Source organism: Habropoda laboriosa, unplaced genomic scaffold, assembly GCF_001263275.1.
Source record: "Habropoda laboriosa isolate 0110345459 unplaced genomic scaffold, ASM126327v1 scaffold97, whole genome shotgun sequence".
Classification (NCBI taxonomy): Eukaryota; Metazoa; Arthropoda; class Insecta; order Hymenoptera; family Apidae; genus Habropoda; species Habropoda laboriosa.
The window spans coordinates 1,365,329-1,375,486 of NW_017100220.1; positions in this window are offsets into that span (position 1 = coordinate 1,365,329).

Here is a 10,158-nt window from a genome sequence, read left to right on the forward strand (position 1 = left end):
AGGCAATACCCCCGGTGCCGGTAAAAGGTGCAACCACTCGAGCATCTCGATCGGCGCCCCCACACTCAACACTTCACCTCCCTGCTCCTCACGGTAACTCTCGACCTGCGCATGCCATCGACCTGTCAGCTCCACAGATGAACTGTTTATCTTGAGCCAGTTGATTCCCTTCGGGAAGTAAGGAGCGGTGTACCTACTAAAACTCTCCCTCAATGAGCAACCCGACCGTAGCAAGCCGGTGATCATACCCGCTATTGCCGCGTCCATGTCGTGCATCGGTATATTAGCATCCATAGGTAAATTACCTCTCTCTCCATCGTCCTCCCACCTCGAGCTGTCCCTCATACTGACTGCTGGACAGCACCTCAGGGCGGTGAAGATGCAGAAGGGGCACACCCGGGCAGAGCGGAGAGTGGCAGCCAAAGGGCTGAACGCCAACACTCTCGAGAAACTCTCCGCCGCCCGGCAGTCCTCCTCGACCTCCCCACCTTCCTCCGAGACACTATCCTGTGATTCTCTCTCCCCCTTGGCGAAATCCTGAACGTCAACAGCAGCAGATCCCTGCCTCGCCCATAACTCTATCATCGAGCTGACGTACCTGGCACATGTTGTGTTTCCGCGAAAAGGTATAAACCTCAGCGTCTTCGCGTTTCCCTCTCAAACGGATTCGCAAATCGCGCGCTACAGAGTTGTAACGCGAGTTACCACTTAAGGTCATCCACGCGTAGATGCCTTCTTCAAGTTCATGTGAGTTGTGCCAAAGATGCTTGGCGCTCTCTTCAATTTGCTCAAACCTTGCCTTCAGCTGATCATAAGAGCTCGAAGCTCGACCACCGATGGCTGGAGGAACGTATGCGCCACGGCTCCTAGGCTGGGCGCTATAATAATGGTTGCTTATCATCTTGTCAAGCATCATGAATAAGGTGGCTTTGCCATACTCATAGCATATCAAAGTTCGTACCACGTGCCCACTAGGGCTTGATAACTTTTCATTCATCGAAAAGGTCATCGGAAATCGCGCGAACGTGTAACCGTTCTTTTCCGCCTCCCTTCTTTTTGCTAGTTCATATTTATAACTACCGTACGAGAAACACGAAGCATGGTAACATGCTTTAACCGTTTGAGTACCAGAGGTTTTTAAAAAAACACGGTTGAAAAAAGCCGAACAGCGCAATAGCGCTTTCTGAATGGGATGCGAAAAAGATCCAAGCGGCGTGATAGCGCTCCTTTTATTCTGTGTCGAAAAGTGCTAAGCAGCGCGATAGCGCTCCTTTTATTTCATGTCGAGAAAAGCATGTCTTGGATTACTTATATACAAAAAAAGTAGCGATGCGACGTACATGCGTCTGAAAAGTTGAGCGCGTCTCGTCAGATTATGAGTGCGCCGTCAGTTGTCCGTATCGTTCAAATGCGTTGGGTCTTTCGACATGAAATCTGAAGAGCGCGAAAGCGGCGCGTGGGACTCAAACGGTTAATCAAAATAGGAACCATTCGATTCTATACATTTCTGCCAACGTAATACAAGTTTCTTTGTTCCAGTATTACAGAATTCTGGTGTTCTAGAGCCGATGAACACTTCAAATGCGTTTTGAAGTTCTTCTCACGCAGAAAGTTTTCCAGATGTTTGAACAGATGATAATCCGTCGGAGAAAGGTCCAGCGAATACGGTGGACGAGGCAAGGTTTCGTATCCTAGTTCATTGAGTTTTTGAACGGTTATTTGTGAGACATGTGGTCGGGCGTTGTCATGCAACAGTATAGGTCCCTTTCGATTGACGAGTAAATAATAATAAATCTTTCAACTTTTCATGCATTTTGTTGATTTCGTGGCAGTATTTCACTGCTGTAACAGTTTCGCCAGGTTTGAGAAAATTATAGTGGATAATCCCACTTCTGGACCACCAAACAGTGACCATAATAACCGTTTTTTGACGAAGTTTTGGCTTCGGAAAATGTTTTGGTCTTTCATCTTGGTCTAACCACTGAGCAGAACGCCGTCGATTATCGTATAAAATCTATTTTTCATCGCATGTTATGATCCGGTCAAGAAATGGATCATTTGTGTTCCGTAAAAGCAGAGCAGAGCAAATTTCAAACCGACAACACCTTTGGTTTTCGTTCAGCTCATGCGGTACCCATTTATCGAGCTTTTTGCATTTACCGATTCCTGATAAATGACTGTTGAAGGGTCAACATTTAATACCTCTACAACCTCACGAGACGTTTTGCGTGGATCTGATTCGATAATGGTGTTACAGGTTACGCTTTGTGTCCTTATACGGAGCGGAATTTCGATTAGTTAGATTGATCGTTCTCCAATAAGTAGAAGGGTTGAGGACGTCTTCTTTCGGCGTTCGACGTGTACTGACGTCGATGTCGATGTTTCTTGTTTCTGTATTAACGCTCATCGACGAACTCACTTCCCCGCACTTTCTCTTGCCACAAGGAGAGGTTGATATGTTTTTGAACAATTTGTTGTTTTTACATTAAAAAATGTGTGGCCCCTAAAGGGGCCCATTGTGGTGGCGGTGTTATCCCAGCGTTGCTAGGATGGGCTCAATGTACCCACCTCGCGCCGCCGTAAATTAGCCTGGACCCGTCGGAGCATATTGCGGGAGATTGTGGCGACAGCGCCGTGAATACGCACCACCACCTCCATCCGCGATTGCACCGGTTCACGGTACACCGCGGTCTGAAAAAATGCAGAAGAAAGTAAAGAAATCCCACGGAAATCCCAGAAAAAGAAATCCAACGGATTGGAATCAGGAGACCGTGGGGGCTACGATATAGCACCGCCGCGGCCAATCCACCTACTGCGAAAGGCTTGATCTAAGAAAACCCGAACATTTGCGGAAATACATGTTCCTCCGAATTTCTAAAGGAATTTCCTCCAAGAGACCCGGAAGAACATTCTCCAAAAAATTATTGTATATTGTGCCATCCAATCTATCGAGTAGAATGTATGGCCCAACAACAAAATCGTCGCAAATGCCGGCCCATACATTTATTGACCAGCGTTCTTTTGCTGCATGTGTACGAACCGCAAACGGATTCTCATCGTCCCACACGTGCGAATTGTGGACATTAAAGCACCCCTCCCGGGTAAAACAGGCCTCATCAGTCCACAAAACGAACCTGCAGAACGACGGATTACGCGCGATTTCCCCCAACAGCCACCTTGAATATTCCATCCGTGGAATCTTATCCTTGCTGTGCATGGTATGCGCACGTTTATATTTGTACGGGTGCATACCTTCTTCTTTTAAAAGGCGGTGCACCGTTGTCCGGCCAACGCTAAAATTAAATAGAAAAGTACACCACTGTAAGTATTCCATTTTTATTATGAAATGTTTATGTATTTAAATATTTCAACTTACCCCAGCCGCCTGCCAACCTCTCGCACACTCTGCGTGCCATCCCGGCAGAACTCTTCGAGGACTGCGTCCAACCATGCCGTGGGAATTCGACACGACCGGCCCGTATCTGTTAGATCGGGTAGAAATGAGCCACTCAAATGAAGGCGGCTCGCCAACCCACGGAAGACCTTCACACCTGGTGCATGTTCGCCGGGATGCAATTCGCGGTATCGCGCAGCAGCAGCGTTGGCATTGCCATCGCACTGCGCGAATATGAAAAACATTTCGTACTGCTGCGCGTTCGTACGATCCATGTTTCTCTTACGTTTGACAAAAATATTCTGCCAGTTTAAGCGTTTCCTGGGTCCTAGATGGACGGACGGTCCTTAAGGAAGGGACATTTTAACAATAGAACGGAGGAGAAATGTATTAATACTGGAAAGCCTGAGTAGCAAGCAGTTTTGGAGTCGACCTCCATTCCACTGAAAAGTACCCATGCGCTCGGGGCAGTCGCACTATTTTCGTCACCACGTGTCCGGATAGCGAAATGTTTTACGCCCGTAGCCACCAAGTTTAGGAAGAATTGGTGAATGGGAATCGAAGGCATGAACCAGATGCGTGGCACTCCGACCCACAGCGATCGGTAACCGAGAAGTCACGCGTACGCGTCGTTCACGATAGCGCGCGGGTGAATCTCTGTTCGCCCGTCCCTGAGCGCTGGCTCTACGGGCGCTGTGATTGGCCAGTGTTTTTCGTTAATAACTCGAAAACGAAGCTTCAAACTACATTTTGGACAAGGAAAAAGTTGTTCAGGGTCATCTCAGCAACCCCCCATTTCTGGGTGATCCCAGCGTTACGGGACACCCTGTAGTCCAAGGGTTAACACCAAAGCAATGAAGATGTAAGTGAAACTAATGCACTGTATGAACATTTGTTTGACCCACTGTAAGTAACAAAACTTCCTTTATTTCTTATATTTTTTATTAGAGCGCAATCGAGCCGTGAAAAATATCGCTAAAAGTCACATAATAATGTTAAAAGTTTACGATCTTGTGGGACTGTGTTACAGGCCTGATGTAAACGGTAGCACGAGCATTCTTTAACTCAAACAGCATACTTTTACATTTTGTTAATACTTGTTTGGTGTAAAGAACGTCGTTCGTTGTTCGTCTTCAGAAATCATTGTAATCTGGTGGACATCTAAGTGGTGAGTTATACGGAGAAACTGATGGTTTAATAGCGACAATATTGTTTGTAACGGATTCCTTATAAACTTAGAGGGCATCTGTATTGATTTATATTTATCGAAATATTATTTTTCGTACTGTATTTTATAGTTTAGCATATTGGATCCTTCTGAGATTTTTCCAAACAGGTGAAACGTATGACCTTCAGTTTTTTTAATGAATTAAATCATAACTGCTTGAACTGTTCGTGAACAAATTACGAGAAGAAGAATCTCTATAATTAGTTTGCTGAACGAAGCAAAGCTTACCACGAAGCTGGTAAAGTGAAGAAAATTGCCTGGAGGTGAAGTGATTTACTGGTTCATGCATATCGTCAATCTACTGAAAAACTGATCGCGATATGCTAGATGAAAAACGAAACACACGCAGGGCTTTCCACAGGATGAGTGTATATGTGGAATTATATTCTCTTTAACACATCCATCGGAAGCTTCAGAATCATTTGACTTAGGAGCAAGTTAAAAGATACGTTCAACCTTGAAAAACCAACGAACGATTGCAGAAATAATCTAGTAGTGAGCTTCCAAAGGCCCGGTGAAGACATAGTAAACTGCGCCAATCAAGGAAGGAATCAACAACTATAGTCATAAATGTATAAGATAATCCATCAAGAAATGATTGGTTATTAGTTATACTTTTGATAATGCCACTTGCGCTCATATCCTCTGAATATATTGTGTCAGACATAGATAGCTCTATACTTTGTCTTAAGCTATGTCTTGCATTTTATTGTTTACTTTATTAGCAGCATGTGCAATAATTATACGTTGTATTGTTCTACCCAATATAGTGAGAATCAATCCAACACCAGTGAAAGTCATAAATCAACAACTATAGTCATTCTGGATAAAGAAAGAGGTTAATACGAAATTTCATGGATTACAGTACGGTGGAAGCCTTTGTAAACGGAAGTCTTTTGCTGCATATTGTTAATCAATTGATTTTCAACGCACCCAACTGATTATTAACGCGAACGCCTGCTGATCGCACCTAATGAAATCAGTTACATGTTTGTCACCTGCTTTGAATTCAATCCGTGGTTTCTTTTGCTAAATCGCATAAATATCACCGATTTAGTCTGTTTTGAGCTGGATTGTTAGTGATCACTGATAATCTATTGAAAGTCATCGTTTTCGTATGTCTTGCGATTGGTGAGTGCTGAAATATTGCCAATCCATTGTATACCAGGTTTGAAATTTCGTTTGAGCTCAATCACTGCTGACATTAGCCAAATAGAATGAATTTCAGCTTTTTCATTCGTTTTATGCACGTTCAGTGCCGAATATTGCTAATCAATTGAGTTCCATCGCCTACACCCGATTTTAGGGCTATCACGGCTGAACGCACCTCATGAGATAAAGTTACACGTTTATCATCTGATGATACTACCTATGGTACTATCCGAAGTGTATATTGAGGGCAAATCGTAATCGAATTCCGATTAAGCTTTTGAAAATAGTAGAAAGTGACGATGGAACGAAATCGAACTTAACCCACCCGATGAAATAACAGAACATACAATTCTCCTGTGATTAATGAAGAAAGGACGTATACACAAGGTTAAAGAAAATTGCGAAATTTCGCTGTAACCATGTAAAATTATTACAAAATATCTAAACGTTATTGCGCGTGAATGTTGTAAATTCAAGGCTAGAACGAACGCTGGCGAAATAGTATTCTATCTTTTCAAGTGAACTGGGAAACGGACTTGGAGAACCAGATTGTGGTTCTAAGTGTTGATCAGATTCTAAAAGTGTTGATCAATGAGAGTCCAAGGCCTCGTAGAGGAAAACATCAACAAAGATACGTTCAGAAGAGTGTAAGAAAAACGAAACAGCAAAAGAAAAGCAGAAGAAGGAAAAGGGAATAGGCTTTCTCGAAGAACTATTCTAGTTTGAATAAATTCGATCCAGAATATATCGGTAATGTAACTAGTGTTCTCGTAATGTCAACTTAGACTCTGAAATAAATCTGATTAAACTTAAGAAAAGCGTCGATAAGAGTTGTGGGCTATCGAACGAAGATTCGCGACCGAGTTAAGAACTGGGTGCTCGTCAGTCAACAGGGAATCTTCGAGTTCTGACGTTTTGATATATTGCCGAAGCTATTCGAGTTTCGATTATTTCGAAACATTCCTACTTAAATGAAGCTCAATTTCGAGTAAATGTGGATAATCCGGGAGCACGTGTGAGACACGTATCAAGAATGAAATTGTTGCGATTAAAGCAGTCTATCTAGAAAAAGCTTCAGTTACAAATCAGTTCAACCAGTAACGAAGTGAAGTAAATTATACCAATCTTAATGATCGAACCGTTTGAGTTTATGACAACTTCAGCATTCCAGACACACGCAACTCAATTACTCAAGATCGATAATATCATACTACGGCCGTCTTAATTATTACAACTCGATGAAAAAAAAGTGCAAACGAATATAGAGATTGAAGAAAAACGACGCGAATATAGAAGAATTAGTAGCATAAACTGAAGATGCGTTTCACATTCCAAGAGAAAGCTTAGAAGGAGCCAAGGGTCATCATACGCAGAATACACACCACGCATGATATAATACATAATGTTAATCGATACATATACCCTCTCATTTACAAGGATAATATATATATCGACAAGTACAAGAATGACTATAAACTGATATATTGTATCCTTCCATTTCGCCAATACAACTACGACTTTGGATTGTACTGAAACAACCCGACTTGCAAGGTAATAAGCATTAATGATTTGCCATTGATAACTAACAGTCGAACTATATGATCAGATAATAAGGGATGGGTTCGCTTTGGTGACCAATTAGAAAGTGCTAATTGATGAAGTACTTGTTTAATACGTTCCGTGCCGCGGGAAAACATGACTTCTAGCAGAATTTTGAAACCGAAGGTTAAAAAATCACATAAAAATGTTTAATTATAGAAAAATGTCATGTTAAATTCGTTTCACTTTGATGTATTTTAGTGCTAATTTTATCTAAGAGGCTTTTGGTTTGAAAGATGCTCCTGCAACATTTCAATGTTTAACAAACAGTTGATTATCTGGTTTGCAAGGAACTTTATTTACCTGGATGACATTGTTATATCACCGTTATACATAGTGTAGCTTTTGTGCATTTTGAAACGAGAAAAAGGAATTTTTGAAAGTAATGTAGGATGGAAAAGGGAAGATTAAATTTGATGTTCAGTTTTGACAAACACACTTAGTCGATATTTCAAATAATATACAGTAGAGCGTCAGTTATCCGAACCGTCGTTTCGAGGAGTAAACAAACTTATGGTATATCGGTACCGATTGATGAGTAAAAAATAAACTTTCTTAATAAATGTATATTGTTACTTCAAAGCATTTTTTAAAAATATTTTTATCAATAAGTAATTTTAGGCTTCATTCCTATAGTTATAAACTGGGTAAGTACATGCATATGTTTCATTAAGTGGACTGTTTGATTATCCGAACAATTCGATGTTCCGAACCACCTCAGTCCCAATTGGTTCAGATAACTGACGCTCTACTGTATTTTCAAATAAATGGGCGCATTACTGGATACGGAAGTAAACGATATAAAATTATATACAGGGTGTAGGGGGTTTTGGTATGAAAGAGTGAATGGCCTGGAAAGGAAGACAATCGTGCGTGGCGTGTTTGTTATGTTTAGACAACATGGGTTGTCAAGCCGATCGCGGCGTGTGTGAGTGTGTGTATGTGGATGCGAGCGTGGAGAAAATGAAGAAGAGTGTGAGGTGTGTGAGTGTAAAAAAAAAAAACGAGAAGCATCGAGCTGGAAGAGAGCGAATCGGAGCAGCGGTGAGAAAAGGAAGCAGATTATAAGTGAACAGCACCGGCGTCGCGTGGGGTTACTTTTTATTATAATAAACGCAAAAGTATTTAACAAAATCCCACACAGGGTGGGGGGAAATGGGGGGTTGCTGGGGTGACTCTGAACAACTTTTTCCTTTCGCAAAATGTTGGTTGAAGCTTCGTTTTTCGATTATTAACGAAAAACACTGGCCAATCAGAGCGCGCGCTCAACCACGAGAGCGTTGGCTCTCATCCGCGCTCGATCGTGGTTGTGAACAAACGTTCACTTCACTACACGGTCACTTTCACTTGCCACTTGCCACTGGGAAATGTGGGGATATTTAAAAACGATTTATTGTTCCTACGTTTAAAAAATTGGGGCCCCGAAAGGGGTCGATTGTAGTGGCGGTGGTGTCATGCCAGCGTTGCGAAGATGAGTACGATGTGCCCCCCTCGAACCTCGATACACGCCTCTGCGCGCTGCATACGTTGTGTTGCACTCGTAGCAACGTGTCGCGAGAGATTTTTAAAGTTAGTGCAAAATAATAGTGACACTGAACGTACCTTCAGGTGTCCCCAGCAGAAAAATCCAACAGATTCATATCCGGAGACAGTGGGGGCCACGGTACAGAACCGCCCGCGGCCAATCCACCTGTCGCGAAAGGCTGGATCTAAGTAAACCCGAACATTTGCGGAATAATGGGCGGACGCCCCATCATGCTGGAAATACATGTTCCTCCGAATTTCTAGAGGAATTTCTTCCAAGAGACCCGGAAGAACATTCTCCAGAAAATTATTGTATGTTGTAACAACAAAATCGTCGCAAATGCCGGCCCATAGATTTATTGACCAGCGTTCTTGTGCTGCATGTGTACGAATCGCAAACGGATTCTCATCGTTCCACATGTGCGAATTGCGGGCATTGAAGCACCCCTCCCGGGTAAAAAGGGCTTCATCAGTCCAATGAAACGAACCTGCAAAACGACGGATTACGCTCGATTTCCCCCAACAGCCACCTTGAATATACTATCCGTTGGGTATAATCCCTGGAGAGCAATGTTTGCACCCGTACATACGAGTAATTGCTCCCCGATATTAAACTTAAATGCCTGTCATCAACAGACACGGCACGGCTAGTTTCTTCTCTAGCTTTTAAGGATGTGCGTACCACACACATGGAATTTAGGAGATCAACTTCTATCTTATTCCTTTTTTAGACTTTATGTCGTGCAGCATCGAAAATATTCTTTTGGACTCAACATTTAAGTATGGTAGATACCGTACAGTGCTAAGTAGCGAAGTGAGGTGATCGTCGGCGATAATATCCCGCGAGGACTAGGAATTGTTTGATGTTCTTCGGGGTCCGGGGGACGGGAAAATTCTTTACCGCTGCTATTTTCTGCGGATATGGTTTTACACCGTCGCAACTAATTAAGTGGCCTAGATATGCGACCTCCCTCGCTGCCTATTCGGAGTCGCTCGTTCTAATAACTCCTTCGCTTAGTAACCCATCCAATATCTGTCTTAGTTGTTCTTTCTCGGAATAAGAGATCCGTCGCGGCGAGGTGTGGAAAGGTTTTTTATGGTCGCTTAGGGTTAATTTTAATTCGGCATTAACGCGGGGCACCGTTGGGCGCGAGGGCTGTAAGTATTTATCCTTAAACATGTTTTTAAATTTTTCGCGTTCGTTGTGGGTCGTATCGGTGTTAACGTTCAACGAATCTACCGTGCTATCTTCCGTTGGGTT